The sequence below is a fragment of the Protopterus annectens genome, chromosome 9.part0 (assembly GCF_019279795.1).
Source record: "Protopterus annectens isolate FY-2018-M chromosome 9.part0, PAN1.0, whole genome shotgun sequence".
Classification (NCBI taxonomy): Eukaryota; Metazoa; Chordata; order Ceratodontiformes; family Protopteridae; genus Protopterus; species Protopterus annectens.
Window position 1 is genome coordinate 1,678,876,242 of NC_056743.1, and position 18,220 is coordinate 1,678,894,461.

Here is an 18,220-nt window from a genome sequence, read left to right on the forward strand (position 1 = left end):
TTATGTCCAGGCTGCAGCCAGTTGATATTGACATAATATCAGGTATCATTTAAATATACAAAAATACAGTATTTTCTTTGCATGAGTCTAGAACTGCAGCCGTATTAAAGCTGGCCTTCACGGTGTGCATACAGTTTCAATGAATGGACCTTCAATCAGTGAACATAACTTTCAGTCAAGAATGCTGATAAGAACAGAACGTGCAGTACATTTTGTTTGCATGGTAAATGTTTGGGAACCAAGGCTAAATAGGCATGTTGATTATTAGGAAATACTTCAGACAAAGTTAGTTCTTTTGGACTGAAATGCAAAAAAATCATTGCAGTACAGATACTTGAGTTTGAGTGCAGAAGTCAGGTCAAATATCCAGCATTCCAGAATATTAACTATACTATTTGGGAAGAAAAGATATGAAGAATATAAGTGCAGAAGCTACAGCCTATTTCGTTTTATCAGCACTGTTACTGAAGACAGCATTTTGATTTTGCTTACATTTACTGCCACTGTACATTATAAAACATTCTTAACCAAACTACAATGTTGCAGTTTACCAAGCACACCAGAGGCATGGGCTTATGTAACTGAGCTATCAGAATACAGGCCAGCTCAGCAAGCTGAATTAAAGACAGTACTGTATCTCATTAAACAGTATGGTAATGATCAGTTTTAATATTATTAGTGTTTTATGCAGTAACAGTTCTTACTATTTATCCAAGAAAATTCTAGATCGCAATAATAAATCCTTGTAGTATTCAGTGGTAATGAAAGAGTTAAATGACATTGTCTAAAAGAACATGACATGTTAAGAAGTGGGCAGTGACCTGCACACTGAAGAAATTTTTTGTAGGTATGACCTGAGGGTTAAAGAGTACACATAGAAAGTTCAACAGTTAAGATTAATTTTATAAAGTGCAGAATTGCACAAAATGTTGAAATATTAACACAGTACACAGGATTTAACAAACTCCATTTAGGCACCATGTAGAACCTACATGGAATGTATCAATGTACATAGCCACCCCCCCCCCCCTCAGCAGTATGCCATGCATATTAATGATGGTGTGCTGCCAAGGGTGAGCATAGGAACAAGGGTTTTGAATCAGTGTAGGGAGGTGTGTAGATGTTACCCATGGCTGTGGATGCCTGGTCAGATGGTAAGTACAGGGTGAGGCTCCCAGGAATGCACCCTGCCACTGTTGAAATGCTGTGAAGTCTGTTAAATGTGTAATATTTAAGTTGATTTTTCTGCATGATTGCACAGTGCGGTGTGGAGCACCACAATGTCAAGCCATGCTTAGATATAGACAGCTGACACCTGCTATACATCTAAAACTAGAAACTGGATGTACAGTGTAGAGCACCACAATGCTAAGCCATGCTAAGATATAGACAACTGACACCTGCTACACTTCTAAAAATATAAATTGGATGTAATCAGTTAGATTATTTTTATTAATTAATATTATTTTTTTTTAGTTTTTTCAGAATTGCCATTTGCATGGTGCAGAGCGGAGTGCAGTGGAGCTCAGCACTACTTATACACGTATAGCTAACACTTGCCAGACATTTAAAATAGAAACTGGATATAATTAATTATTTATTTACAGGTTTATTTATTCGTATTTCCATGGCATGGTGTGGTACTCAGCAATGCTAAGTAGTATATGTGAAGGCATACTAGTTTTCATAACATCCAAGAAGCTAAATGGGTAGAGATAGGGCTTTATGCGTAGTAGGCCCTGGGTTCGAGTCTACAGCAGGCAGATCATGTCTATAACTGAATGGACTATTTTTGTATAATTTAATAACAAAATTGTGAAATATGGCACTGCTGCACTCTGCTGAGCTCTGCTCAACCATTCTAAGCACTGCATTAACATGATAATAGCTGCCAATGTTTACACAGTGCTAGGCTTTGCTGAACCCTCAGTTGTGTGAGTTTTTGTGCTACTCAGCTCTGCTTAACTAGTTTGTGCGATGCTAAGCAATGCAAAACTTTTTTGAATGTTGCTCAATTGACTTGTAATGGCTGGAAAAACAGCCTATATTAAGCACAATAGGTGGGAATTGCACCATTCATATAAGTTCATTCGACTGTTGATATGGCAGGCAGTGATGGTGAAAGTGCGTGCTTTTGGGCACAGATATGGGGTATTCAGGAGTCCAGGTTCATGGTTGGGCTCCTGGTAAAAAAAATATGAACCCAGGCTGATGGAGGGTAGTTTCCAGGGCTTGGTATGTAAGGCAGAGGCCTGGGACTGGTTGGCCAGGGAGCTCTCCAGTGTTACTGGTATCCTCTGCACAGGTGAGCACTGTCATCATCATCAGGTCGACCTGAAAAGGAGAAAGAGGGGAACCTGGGACACCTGTGTCCAAGAAGCATGAGACGGGAATGCCCCACAAGTATGCAAGTACGTTTTCCACTGTCTTACCAAAATGCAAGCTGAATGTCTGCAAAACTGGTATGCAAAATGGTGTGCTTCTGCCCCAACAGCTGCAGCTGAGAGGGCTTGCAATGTCGAGTCCCATGCTGGCTGCCTGGTCAGGTTGTGCTGTGAGTGTGGTGAGTACAGATTTATTATGCTAACTGTTGTGCGATAGGCAAGAAAGAGTAAACCATTTACTGCAATAAAGCATACACAAGAAAATCTGCAGTGCAATAAATGGCAATTAGAGCTGTAATGCAATAAATGAACAATAACAACTGTAGTTCAATAAAAACAATAAACAATACCAATAACAGTAAGCAAACTGATGTACAGCAGGATTGTGTTGTCATAACCATTGCCGTAGAGCTGTATGCATTGATTTTGCATGGTAAGGTTGCTACAGTCAAGTATAACACTATAATAGCTGTCGAATGCAAATCTAATGGCCTGCAAACTGCATTGCTTAACTCATAGTACTGTCCAAGGCTGTCTCCAGGCCAATATTTGTCACATAATACTTTCTGTTCCTCAGACTTCAGGTAATAAAGGTACATGGGTGAGGTAGCCCACTCCATGGGCAGATATTATTTGTGGACTTCACAGATATGTCAAACCAATAACATTAAAATGTGTTCACCAGCATTGTTGATTCTAAAATAAAGCTGTTTTAATATATGCAGTATGGTTGTATTCTATGCATGTGTGCTCTACTGTCACTACAGCCTTTTATACTACTGCAATAGTACTAGAATGCCAGAAGAATGTCCTGTAACTTGTATTGCGCAACTCATAGTATGGTTCCAGGTTATCTCTATGTCAGTATCAGTCACTCAGTAGCCAGCAGTGACTCAGTAGTTCAGTCTGTTAAATACCTTGTACACAGTATATTTTGCCATACACAGTCCTGGGTTCAAATCCAGTGGTATGTAGCACTACCATTTCACTATCCATCACATAATGCTCAAATTTTCTCTCTCCCCAGGAACCAAAGGTATCTGGGTGAGATTGCCTATATTAAGAGCAGATATTGTGGTTAGATTTCACAAAATGTTAAAATGAATACCAAGAATGTGTTTACCAGCATTGTTGATTCCTAAATAAATCTTTCTACTTCCAGTGTGGCTGTATTCCTCGCACGTCTGTACTAGGTTGCTGCAGTCAATTATTACATTAGTTGCAGATGGCCCCTGCAGTCACTGATACTGGATTCTATTGCCATGGCTGCCAACTAAGGCATGACGGCTGTCAAGTTTATGTACTGTATACATACATGTCTCTCAAAGTGTCACAATTTATTGTACAGTAATTAATATTGCATAATCTTCCTGTCACAGGATTACCACAGAAATGATTACTTGGAATGCAAAGCATTACCAAATCTGTCTACAGAACACCTTGGCAGTTATACAAGTCCACATCATGTGCAACTGTTCTGTGTAGCTGTGTACCAGCATTTGTTATTGCTTGGCCCATACTGTCCCATGGAAACATCTTGAGAGGTATGTACATGCTACATCAGCTGTAGGAAACCTGTAGTCACTGTACACAAAACTGACAATACACACCTGTAGAGTAAATATTAGCACTATTGTCATGGATGTAGTCTGCAATGTCAGTAGTGGACTGTTTCTCTCTCTCCCCACCCCATATCTTCATTTATTTATTATTGCATTTATTATTATGGTTTATTACTAACATATTTTGCTATAATAACTATACTTTGGGAAATGTGGTTTATTATCATTATGTGTTATGGTTTCATATTAACATACCTTGTTAAATTAATCATTTTGTTGGCCTTATGCTTTAACTCTTACTGACATGCTATTAAACTGACTGTTCTGTTATTTCATGTCATGTCACACATAATAAACATTGCTATGCAATTGGGTTAATTATAATTATGTTCCATGCTGTTAATACTAACAATTGTTTGTTCATAACTAACCTCAGCTTATCGCTATACCTTAAATATCACAGCATGGCAAGGTAGGCTGGTTCCTGCTGATCCCCCTACCTTGCCTCAACCATTCATGGCACTGGGTGCCAGCATATCTGGGACTCAGACTGGTGGTGCCTCCTCTGCAGTCCCTGCACTACCTGCAGTATTGGGTAGCTCTTCCCCCATGGGATGGGGATGGGCCCCCATCTGAGAGTGGTGGTGAAGGGGGAGTTGTCACCCAGGCTGAGCTGCCAGTGTTGGTGTGCAGGATAGTCCACCATGGCTATAGCCACCAACTGCACCAGATTGAGGACATCCTGGACAACCTGGTGGGGCAGCCTCAGCCCAATGCCCAGCCTCCAGCACTGCCACCCTCAAGGCAGTGATGGAGCAGTGCTGACAGTCCCATGGATGAGGACATGAGTCATGGTGCTGCCGTCCGGAAGCAAATGGGACTTGGATTCCACAACACAGTCCCTATCCAAGGTGTTCACCCCCCTCATATGTCACACACCTACCCTGTCTGCTGTCTTGTCTGTTTGCAAATACATCCTCACCTACACAACTTGCCTCCCCCACATGTACCTATGTCCCTTTCCCAACATTCCACTCTCACCTTAAAAAAATGGGCACCTGTACCAAAAAAATATCATCCCATACATAGCTCTCCATTTCACACGTGTCCACTGGATACACATAATTTGGTCCAAACAGTTTCACAATGCAGTTGTGTTGCCTTCAATCCTCTCTCTGGAATGGAGAGTTTAAAGTCATGTGCAAATTCTGTCCAAGTGCACAGTTTTTGCTGTACAGGAAATGGATAGCTATGTTCTTTCCTACACCCTTCCTGCACATCCCTACATGCCTTTCACTAAGTTTTTCCCCCTGCTTCCTCTCATTTCACCACTTTCTTATCTCCCCTTTGCAGTAACCTACCATGCCACATAACTCTTCCCTAAAATAAGGTGGTTTAAACCAAACATAGTAATTTCCAGTTGCAGTCATTAGGCGTATTTCATCGGAGCTGCACACTGCTCTGCATGGTACAATCTGTAATAAAAAGTAATGGAAAAACTGAGTGTGTACTTTGGATTCTGGTCCAATAGAACACCACTAGACAGCCAAAGACATGATATGGATGGAAGTGAGGCCTGTAATAGCAGGTAAATGTGCCCTTTTATCAGAAATATGTAGAAAGACACTCGCTGCTAAGGCATCAATGTCAAAGTACATGTACAACTGGGACGCTGGTGCAGAAATACATCCATATAAAGCCAAGCACATACTGAAGTATGTAGAAAATGTTTGCCACAGCCTGTATGTGTGCACATATATCTTACAAACACAACTGCTTTAACAGTTACTCCTTAGCTGAGTATATCTTACAAACACAACTGCTTTAACAGTTACTCCTTAGCTGAGTCTGTTAAATGCCTTGTACACGGTACATTTTGCCACACTCAGCCATGGGTTGAAATCTAGTGTTGTGTTGCATTTCAATTACATTATTTTGAAGGCAGCTATTAATGAATGACTCATACACTCTTTATCCACACAAAGAGTTGCAAATTAAATAACTGCTTTTTAATGCTGGAAGTCAAAGGCCTGCAGGTGGGACACACTTCAAATATCTGTATAGCGTAACTATATGTCACCTAGTACTCTGTTATTGACACAGTTGTCTAACATACGTAACTTAAACACATGCCTTAATTGGAGTGTAAGGGGTACCCTCACCCTGGCTCTGCCTCTACAACAAGACTGACACAACTGATACAGACACACCTACAGCTTGCTGTCCTCCAAAGTGGTCACACTAGCTGCATATGTGTGTTTCTTTCAACAACAGCTGCAGCCTGTGGTACACACAGCTCTATGTAAAGGTTTCTGTTACAGACCTACCCCTGCAATGATGTAGTCTCCTCTCCCCAATATCTCTGGATGTGTTCTACATGAACTACAAAGTGAAATGGCACCACATCTGTGTGCCCTGTTCAATCACAACCTCACCTCAGGCTTTGTCTCTACTGAATGGCGCACTGTTAGAGTCAACCCTCTCAATAAAAGGGGAGTGACTATAGACCCTGGGAATTATCACCCCAATAGCCTGATGAGTCTGACATGTAAGGCTATGGAGTGCATCATCATGGACCTAATTAACAAGGATATAGGGAATCTACCTTCACCAAGAATGATGGCACAATACAGAGATAAGATGATCAGCTTTAACAATTGGCTTAAACTCTGGTGTCATTCAAAGGGGATCCAATGTCTGTCTGCCTGGGATGACATGCTGGACAAGCCACGCTGCTTCGCAAGGGACAGCTTGCACTTGTCACCCCTGGGAGTCTGGATTTTGGCAAAGGCTCTTGCCACCCCCATAGTGCCTTTTTTAGGCAAGGCTCAAATTCAAAACCTACCACCCTAGAACAAAACAAAGAAAAAAAACTAAGGGTAATGCTGCTCAATGCCAGAAGTCTCAACCTCAAGTTGCACGCACTCGAGGCCCTTCTCAGTGTGGAGAACATCGATGTCTGTGCTGTGACAGAAACCTGATTCAAGGCTCCTGACAGCACCCCAGCACTATCAGGTTTTACCTCATATCATGCGTTCCGGCCCCAAAACCCGGACAATACCAAGAAAGGAGGAGGGGTATCCATATTCATCAAGGACACCCACACCTCAAGATTGGTGGCATCGCACGATGCATCGGAAACCATCCAGGTGCAATTAACCATAGGCAAGACTGCTCTGCAATTTGTAGCATGTTACAGGCCACCAAACTCAGGAACCTCATATGGCCTTCCTGAAAACACTGGAGGGATAAATGTATCTCGAACACCATCATACTAGGTGACTTCAACTACCCTAATATAGACTGGGAACACTACTCAAGCCCAAACACTCTAGCCCAAAAGTTCCTGGAATTCATAAACTCAAATGCCATGGAACAACTAGTCACCATCCCCACAAGAGGAGAAAACATACTTGATCTCATCATCATGAACATGGGAGCACAATGTTCAACGGAAGTATACCCCTCACTGGTGAGATCTGATCACAAACTAATCTCGCTGGAGGTCCTCATCCTGCCCCCACCCGAAATGAAAAAGACCACAGTAAAGAACTTCAAAGCCGACTTCACACTTCTAAAGACTAGTGTGGTCTCCTTTAAGGCCCCTGAGCGGTTAACATTACTCAAACCGCTGAATCACTTACAAATGCCTTCTACCAGCACCTGCAGGCTGCATGGATCAGGCAATCCCAAGCAAAACAAAGACTCTTTGTACCAAAGGCAAGCGTCCAGTCTGGTGGACCCCAGCCATAAACAAACTCTACAACAAAAGGAGAAAGCTACTACAAGATAGAGCAAAATCCTTAAAAGGTAAGACATTGCTGATCACTATAAGTAAAAAGCTAAGAGCTCTCATAAAATCATCCAAAGCTAATTTTGAGAAAAAAATAGCTAAGGACTCTAAAGACAACCATAAGGCATTCTTTAGCTATGTCAGAAACCTAGGAGGAAACTCCCAGATATGCTCAGAATTAGTTCAAAATGATGTGAAGATTACTGATCCTACAGACATTGCCAACATACTGGCTGACAGGTTCAGTGCAAACTTCTCCCCTCCCCTAAAGGAGAGATATCTATACCAAATGATTGTAGCCCCCCCAAACATCTCTAACGCCCAGGTGAGAACTGCTCTCTCCAAGGCAAAGAACACAGCATCCATGGGACCTGATGGTGTCCCCGGCTGTGTGCTCCATGAACTCAACGAGGAATTAAACCCACAGTTAGGACAGCTGTTTAATCTTAGTCTCACCTCCGGATACAGTGGCGCACAGCGACTGTGCTCCCTCTCCACAAAGGCGGTGCCTCCACCGACCCTGGAAATTACCGTCCCATTAGCTTGACAAGCCTTATCTGCAAAGCCATGGAGAGTATCATAATGGATCTCATAAATAAAGACATAGGGAACTTGCAGACTTTGGATCCAACCCAGTTTGGCTTTGTCAAAGGCAGATCATGCCTTCTAAACTTGGTTGACTTTTTTGAAACAGTCACCAAGGCCATTGATGAGGGAAAGGCAGTCCATACAGCCTACCTAGACCTGGCGAAGGCTTTTGATACAATACCTCACTCGGGTATCATTGAAAAACTCATCAACTTAAATGTAAACCCATACATTACAAGATGGGTTGCAAACTGGCTGAGTGACAGAACCCACAGGGTCAGAGTTGCTGGTGCCATATCAGACTCAAAGCCTGTCACAAGTGGTGTCCCACAGGGCTCAGTCCTGGGCCCACTCTTGTTTGGCATCTACTTTTCTGAAGTACAAGCAAACACAGGAGGGTTATGGCTGACAAAGTTTGCAGATGACTGCAAACTGGGTTGAAAACACATCCGACACAGATATCCTTCAGAAGGGTCTCACAGAAATGGATAACTGGTGCCAGAGCCATGGCCTAAAGTTAAATGCCAAGAAATGCATAGTCATACCCTTCGGAAAAATAAGGTTACCCTAGCTACCATATAGGTGGCAATCCCTGAACACAGAAGAAGTTATTAGGGACCTGGGAACCCAGGTTGACAGTAGCCTTTCATTCGACACTCATATTGCTAAAGTAGTTAGGAAGACCTTCTACATTGCCCACCTTATCATGAAGGGATTCACATCTAGATCAAGGGAAGTCATAGTCTCCCTATACTCATCACTCATCAGACCAATGATCGAGTACAATGCCCCATTCAGAATGTATCTGACCCGACACTTGCAGCAGCTGGAGAGGCCACAAAAGTTCCTCACCAAAAGGATAAAGGGTCTCAAAAATCTGTCTTATGCTGCCCGACTGAAAGAACTCCAGTTATATTCAGTTGCTTACCGCTTGCTCAGAGGTGACCTATGCCTGACATACAAGGCCATGTCAAACCCAGATTTGATGAACATGCTTCAACTCAAAAAATCTAGATCCCTCAGAGCCACAAGGGCGGGAGACTTAAACCTTGACACGGTTATTAATAGGACGTGCTGGAGGGATAGATTCATCACCCAAAGACTCCCTATGCTGTGGAACAAAATCCCGGTTTATGTGAGGCAGAGCACCTCGCTGGCCTTGTTCAAGAGGAATCTTGACCAATGGATGGGAGATCGCAGATACACCCCAGGGGTTACCTCAGTGTCACTGCTCAACAGAGGCACAGCAAAATAATGGGCATAGTTTCTCCAAACTAAAGGGGTAGCGTAAGCCACAAAACTATGGGCTAGGCTTATAAATGCCCTCGGGCAGATAGCCTAGTATGAACCTATGAACCTATGAACCAAACTCTAGATCTCACGCAATTTGGTTTTGTGAAAGGTAGAGCATGCCAGCTGAACCTGTTTCACTTCTTTGAGTCTGTCAGCAGAATTGTGGATGAGGGCAAGAGGGTTCATATAGCCTACCTCGATCTGGCCAAGGCCTTTGATATCATTCCCCACTCAGGAATTATTGATAAACTCACCAAAGTAGGCATCAACCCCTATATCACTAGGTGAGTTGCAAATTGGCTGACAGAACCCACAGTGTGAAAGTAGTGGACTCCAAGTCAGACTGCTGACCAGTCATGAGTGGAGTCCCACAGGGATCAGTCCTGGTTCCTCTCTTGTTTGACATCTACTTCTCAGAAGTCCAGGCCAACCTGGAGGGACTCAGGCTGACCAAGTTTACAGATGACTGCAAGCTGGGAACCATTATTAACTCCCCAAGTGATGTAGACATCCTACAGAAAGGCCTGACTGAGACCAATGACTGACGTCAAAACCATGGCCTTAAGCTTAATGCCTAAAAATGCATCACCATCCCCTTTGGGAAAAACTCAGTTCCCACTAATTACCACATCGATGGGACCCCAATGAATACTGAAGACATTATAAGAGATCTGGGGACACAGATTGACAGCAACCTCTCCTTCGACCACCACATCACCACTGTGGTCAGAAAGTCCTTCTATGTGGTACATCTCATTACCAAAGGTTTTACATCCAGGAAGAAAGAGGTCATCATCTCTCTCTACTCTTCCCTCATTAGGCCAGTCATTGAGTATAATGCCACATTTGGCATGTACCTCACTAGATGCATGCAACAGCTGGAAAGGCCACAAATGTACCTCACAAATAGAATCCTAGGCCTTAAACAGATGTCCTACATGGACAGACTCAAAAAACTCTAGCTATTCTCTGTCTCATATCATCTACTTAGAGGAGATCTCTGCTTTACTGATAAAGCCATATCTGACCCAGCTAGGTTAGGAATGCTACATCTAAAGAAATACAAGTCCTTCCACACCACACACTCCAGAGACCTCAACCTCATTACCACAATCAATAGAACATGCTAAAGGGACAGGTTCATAACCCAGAGACTCCCCTTGCTCTGGAGTAGACTTCCCATACATGTCAAGCAGAGCACCTCACTGGCCGTCTTCAAGAGAAATCTTGATGAGTGGATGGGAAATAGAAAGTTCACCCCAGGGATCACTACAGTGGCTCTACTTGATAGAGGCAATGGGAACTAACATTGGGCGGCACGATGCCAGGGCTCTTCTATGGGCTAGGCTTGTAAAGGCTTTAGGGCCATTAGCCTAGTACACTCATATGAACCTATGAGAAGAAGTGAGACTGGTAATGCAGTTGTGGATCCTCATTATTATTAGTCTTGGTGGATTTTCCATACATAATAGGGCAGGTTGTAATGTACTGTTTTTGTCTTGGTTTTCACAGGTGAGCAAGGGGGTTTGGAGTTCCTCCCCCACACAACCTGACGTCAGTGTCTCTTTGAACTCTCATGATGATGGTGGCCACAGTGAAGAAAATGTAGAGTTGTTGGGGGCTGAATCTGTCCCAGAGGTTGACATCCCTCTTCTGGCCCTATTGTCAAAGCACACAGTCAGTATACCCACACATACCCAGTCCCTAGAGGCCAGAGATATTGGACACTCAGAGGGTGGAAACATTGAACAGGAAAGTATGGCAACTATGGCTCCAGTGAGTGTAGTCATTGGCCATAGCCAGAGAGATGGCAAGGTCCTACACAGGTGGATTGAAAGGGGTACTTGTAGGACTGCTGTCCATCCTCCAACTATTGCAGGTGTCACATCATGGGTCACTCAGCACATGTTTCAAACCATCATGGAGGCACAGGCATGCTCTGAATGTAACACCAGACATGTGCTTAAGGTTATGGATGCAGCACAGTCTGACATCTGCAACTGCATCCAGGGCCGGCCTTAGCCGAAATGGCGCCCTAGGCGAGGTAGTGCTCAGGCGCCCCTTAAGCCCCACCCACACCACAGTCATGAAACACCCCTATTTGAGCCACACCCATAGGGTCACTCCCCAAGAAAGCCAATCCATTCACTTCCTTAAATTATTTAAATGCATAAGAAGAATAGCTACATTCCAAGGTGTCTTTATCTGCAACTACTTCTGCATAAAATTTTCTACTTTAAATACCAGAGCCAGATCACGGTCAAACAGAGCCCTAGACAGGCTAATAGACTGCCCCCCCAGAGCAGCTGCTCCTGCAGCAAACCACTCCCCCCAGGAGCACCGTCCTCCTCTGCCATTCCACTGTTCCATTATTTGGTTATTTCTCACCAGTTGCCACGCGTACTATTCTCTTATTTGCTTCTACAGTCATTATAGATATTTAAATAAAATAGCACAAACACAGGTAGCCATTTGCTAAACAATACAGTCTCGCAATGAAAACAAACTTAGTATAAGCAATAAACTTCTCTGCCCTTGAAATTCACATTCATTGAAATGGAAAAATTCATATTCATTGAAACAGCATGAAAACCCACATTCATAGAAAATGCATCTGGCCAGTGAAGAATTACGTTTACCTTTGGGCTGTTTTCAAAACAGACTCCTTTCACACATTTTTTAGGGCCATGCGTACGTTTATTTGTTCTTTGACTCACCTTCTTGATTGCATTGAATTATATTCCGTGTATAATATAGCACCACTTGTTAGAAAGTGTTTTAAATTTGTAGTTTTAAACATTATTTTTATAAACGTGAAACAAAATGTACGAACCAATAACTACCCATTTCAGAAATTTTTAACCATAAAAGGCCACTCAAGACTTCTGTCATTATAATCCACCAATATTACGCCATACTCACAAGCTCTGCAGATGTAAAATCATCTGAATTCCACACTAAAGAAATCCATACCTAATGAAGAGGTTGCTACCAGCAAAACAACTTCACATATCAATGTTTTATCTACAAATTCAGTGCCTGCTTTCCCTGAAGAACTAAATTGCCTATATTGCATTAAAAATTGGTAAGTTGGTAATACTGCAGTAGTAAATGACCAGCAAGTTCATAGTCACTAGACATCTCATACAAAGGACATACTCAGGAGTGCAGAACCCCTAGCACCCCTTATAATGCACCAAATAATCAATAATCATATGGGCACTGCAATACCAGCACTCCATCTAGATGGTGTGGGAGTAGAATCCACAACCTTCTGCACCAAAGGCAGTTATGCTAACACTGCTTTCAGAGTTTACAACACAAAGTGCCATTTGATAAACAAAAAGCAGCTAGTTTCACATAGAAACATTTACACTTGTTAGAGTAGGTTGTACATTTGTAGTTTTGAACATTCTTCCAGTAAGCAATGAAACAAAATGTATGAACCAATAATGATAAAACTACCCATTTCAGAATATTTAACCTTAAAATGCTCCTCAAACATCTGTCATTACAACCCTTGCCTTCAACCTGTACCTCCCTCATAACTCTGTATTTGAACAACATTTCTTTCTGAATTACGTAGACTTCCTTTAGACATTACATTAGTCTGTTAAGTTGCAAATTACTGTCCACTGATTGTAAGAAATTTAAGAGCTGCAAAATATAATAGCTGCCACCTATCAATTCTCTAGACCTAGCAGTTCTAAATCACAGGATCATAATATCATAGGAAGTTACTAGGCTAATGAGCCTAGGGCCCTTACAAGACTAACAAGTTCTGACCTTGTTTCCATGATCAGCACCTATTGCTCATGTATCCAGCAGAGACACAGGTGGAACCCCCATGGTGAATTTATGGTTACCCATTCAATCATCCAGACTGTGCTTGAAGAGGACCAAAGAGGTTCTCTGCTTTACATGAATTGAGAGTCTGTTCCACAGGTGTGGTAACCTCTGGAAGACAAATCCACCCCTCCAGCAGGTTCTAAAATTGTCTTCAGATTGATCATACACTCACTCAACTTGACTACTTTGAGATACGAACCCCTAAACATCTAGTTACACAAACTTGAGAACACAATATTTAATGCTAGTGCCACAACACAATCACTCAGTGATGTTACTCTTTCTGACCTGTTTAGATTTATTTAGCATTCAAATCCATTCATTTTAAATATGTATCACCTGTCTTATTTGTAAGCTGCAACTATTAAGGTCTGCAGTAAGGCTTAGGAAATGTAATGTTTTCTGTTTACATTCTCTTTTTGTAAACTGTGATTGTAGGCAACTGTTAACCTTTTGTACATTCTTTGTAAATCTTTGTAAAATTATCTTTTTGTACTACTGTTATGGAGCTTTTTTCCTCGAGTCTCCACTGAAAATTGGCTACTTGCCCAGCCAGACACTACCTGGTTAAAAAATGTAAAATAAAATAAATACAATTAACTTAGAACTTCCCCTTTTGCTGCTTGAAGGTGTGGCTTAAACACACTGTTCAGTACAGTAATTATTCTTGGTCTCATTACTGCTTAATATTTGTGTGGGATTAAATAATCCTAACTGCAGTATGCGACTGCAGTACTTTGAACATTGGTACCATTGTGTTGCACCCTTTACAAAGATCTCTTGTATGTGAGTAACTATTGTTAAAATCTACTGCCAATCATTAGCGGACCGGAGTTCTGCTGTGGCGACCCCTAACCGGGAAAATCCGAAGACCTAATATCAGTCGCAGCTCAAGAGAATCCTTGAGCAACCAACATAAAATGTTTTCTTAAGGTTAGGTGTCTGCCCATGTTTCTTCCGCTTCCCTTAGAACTACATTTTCCCACTGGTTGCCCCATATCTTGAAAATTGCTGCCAACAATTTCAGTGAGGAAAGAGTGTTGTGGCTGTAGGAAAGACCTCTCTAATTAATCCCAAATCATCCACAGCTTCAGTACCTTGATATACTACCATTTTTTTTTCAATAATCCGTCTTTTATTGTTTTTCAATTACATAACTACACACTATAAATATATACAATATATACATGATTGCTTCCAAAAGTTACATAAGCATTATATATTAATACAAATTATTAAAAAAGAAATACAACATGAAAAAGTCAACAGTCTGTATTATTGTTACGATCTATGTCAAATCTAAGATTAAATCAGTCTTATAAATATGTGTCCTGAGTAATAGTGGATAAGAACCTCTAGGCCAACACAATATTGAAGATTTGCTCCCATATTTTTATATTATTTATGTTTTTCTTATGGTCATTGATTAACAATTTATGCGCTAATATGTGTCTGATTGCTAATATTCTAAAATTTTCCCAAGATATCTGAGTCGGGTTCAACCAGTTTGAAGCTATGTATAGTTTCATTAATAAACAAATATTCATGATTATGATCTTTTTTGATTTATCTAAGTTATCTGGAGGAATATGTAGGATCATAAATTCCCAAGAGAGTGTTGAATGCTGGTATCCCATTTTCTGTAATTGAAGTTTTAATGAATTCCAAAGTTTAAAAATGCATTTGCAACTCCAAAACATGTGAAACAAGTCAGTTAGCTGGTCTATACAATATGGACATTTAGGCGAATTCTTTGAGTCAAATTTATGAAGAATAAGACGGGTATAGTAGGCATTGTTAAATATCATCAGTTGTGTGAATAGTAATTTCTGAAGGGACACAGACTTTAATGTTAGATTAAATGCTTCCAAGATCTTGCTGTCGTCAACTAATATTAATTTTTCCCTCCAATAATTCGATAAGAGAATATGTTTATTGTATTTCATCTCTTTTATCAGTTTATATGAAGTAGTTATATATTTTTTATCTTGTATCAGAGCTTCCCACAGATTACTACATATATTTAATTTCTCTTCATTAAAATCAAAGTTATTAAAATAATTTATAGCCAGATCTTTAAGCTGTCTCATGATAATTAGATAGGAAATAGGAAGACTTTTCTCTTTTAAAATATTGTGAATTGATACCCCAAGAAAGGGGTAGAGATCCAATACAATTAAATCCTTTATTAGGGGGAATTTTTGTAAGTCTATCAACTTATTCCCAATTACTAAATTTGGGTTCTTGTGAAATGGTTGAAACACCGTCATATATTTTAGTAAGATTTTGAATTGAAGTTACATAACTTTTAATATGTTCCATTAAGTCATATTTACTGAGTGTTCCTCTATTCAGAAAGGGTAGAGCTTTACAGTTAATTCCCACTTTAGTCACATGTCTGTAGGTTAAGACCAGCCATTTTGGCACCCATTTCAGACTGTCTCTATCAAAGTGAATCACCCTTAAGATTCTGTTGGCATTAATTATCAAATAATAAGTTTCAAAATCTGGTAAATCTAAACCTCCTCTATTCTTTGGAGCCATCAATTTCTCATATGTTATCCTCGTTTTCCTGGGTTCCCAAAGAAATCTCCCTAGTCCTATATGAAGCTGTTTAAAAAATGTCCTCGTGATTCTAAGTTGTGTAGCTCTAAGTATATATAATATTCTGGGAAGAACATTCATTTTGATAATTGCAGTTTTTGCCATCATTGGTAGTTTCAGTTTACTCCATCTTTTCAAATCCAATGTTATCTGATCCCAATGTTATCTGATTGTTTATAAAAAAATCTTTATTATCAGTTGAAAATACAATACCCAGATATTTTGTTTTTTCTTCCGTCACTACTTGTCCTATCAATGGTAGCAATGAAAAAGGTGTAGGAGTCTTTAATGAGAATATTTTGGATTTCTTAAAATTCAGTTTATAATTAGAGATTTTCTCAAAGTCTTCTATTGCTTTTAATATTTTCTTGGTGTCTGACACTGGTGTGGTACAATATATATTTAAATCGTCTGCAAAAGCAGCCATATTTATTTTCATACCATATAGTGTTGGAGGATTGTAAAAAACATTTTGTTTAATGTGTAAAAATAATGGTTCCAAATAAAGATTAAACAAAATAGGAGATAATGGGCACCCTTGTCGGGTACCATTTTTAATTTGTATTCTTTTAGAGCATTCTTGTTTGATAAATATATTTGTATATGCGTTATTATATATTTTCCTTAATGTTAGAATGAAATCCGAAGGTAAATTAAAGTATGATAACACATCAAATAGGTATACCAAGTTAACTCTGTCAAATGCTTTCTGTGCATCAATTATGAGTGCATAAATATTGAGATTTTGTACTTGGCGTATGAGATTAATGTGTGAAGCATTAATGTATTATCAGTGGTCTGTCTCCCATCCATAAATCCCGCCTGTTCCTCTGATATTAATAAATTTGTGACCTTTTTCAGCCTATTTGCCAGGATGGATGTCATAATTTTCATGTCTATGTTCAATAGTGAAATGGGTCTGTAATTATCTGGGTTTTTAGCGTCACTTTTTTCTTTCGGTATCAAAATAGTCTTAGAAGCATTAAAGTGAGGATCATTGATTTTATTTTGAATTATATAATTAAATGTCTGTGAAAGTATTTTACTCAGAATCTCATTAAAAGTTTTATAAAATTCAGAGGTCAATCCATCCGGGCCTGGGGCTTTATGTGGTCTCAGCTTTTTAATTATCTCTGCTACCTCCTCCATGAAATTGGTTTAATTAAATCCCTATGGGACTCATTATCAATATTCGGGAATATGATCTTCTGCAAGAAATCTTTCCTAACTTTATCTGGTAAAACTGTCTGCTGATCACCATATACCTGATTAAATATTTTTTCAAAAGTATTCATGATATCTGCCTTATTAGTATATGTTCTATTATTATAGTTTATTTCTGATATTAATAATGTTGATTTCGCTTGGTTAATAATGTGTGCTAATGCTTTTGAGGGAGTCTGAATATGATTCGCGTATTTCACTAAATTTCTCTATTCATAAAATGACAGTTTACTATTGTGTAGTAAAAACAGTTCTTTTTGACACTTTAATAAGTCTATTTCTGTTTATTATAGTTCCTTATTAACTCCTGGTCTAGTGACTTAATTTTGGTTTCCAAGTCTAATAGTTCCTTATTTTGCATTTTTTTACAGTAAGTAGCTTTCTGAAGAAAAATCCCTCTTATTTGGGCTTTGGTCGTAGCCCATTCTATATCAACTGGATGTCTGTTGTTAAGAAAGTTATGCAGTAACTGTTCAAGTGTCTCTTTAACTTCTTTCAATATGTCCTCTTTCCTTAGTAAATATGGATTTAAAGACCAATTGTAACCTTGAAGTCTCCTATTACTCATATTATTATTGTTGAGTGTTAGTGTGATCTTTGAGTGGTCCGATAATTGTCTGGCTTGAGTAGAAACACATGGGTCAACAGACATCAATACTTCCGAAATCAGAAAAAAATCAATTCTCAACCACATTTTATGGCAACTTGAGTAAAAAGTAAAATTCTCTGCTTTCTTTTGTGTGTGTGTATGTATAAATGGGTCGTATAGTGTAAAATCAGTTTTAAATTCCTTCAATGCTATCATTGCCTGTTTATTAAAAGCTTTGGATGAACCAACTTTGTCCAACTTGGGATCTTGATACGAATTCCAGTCACCTTCCATTAATATATAACAGTTATTATATTGTTGTAAAATGGTGTAA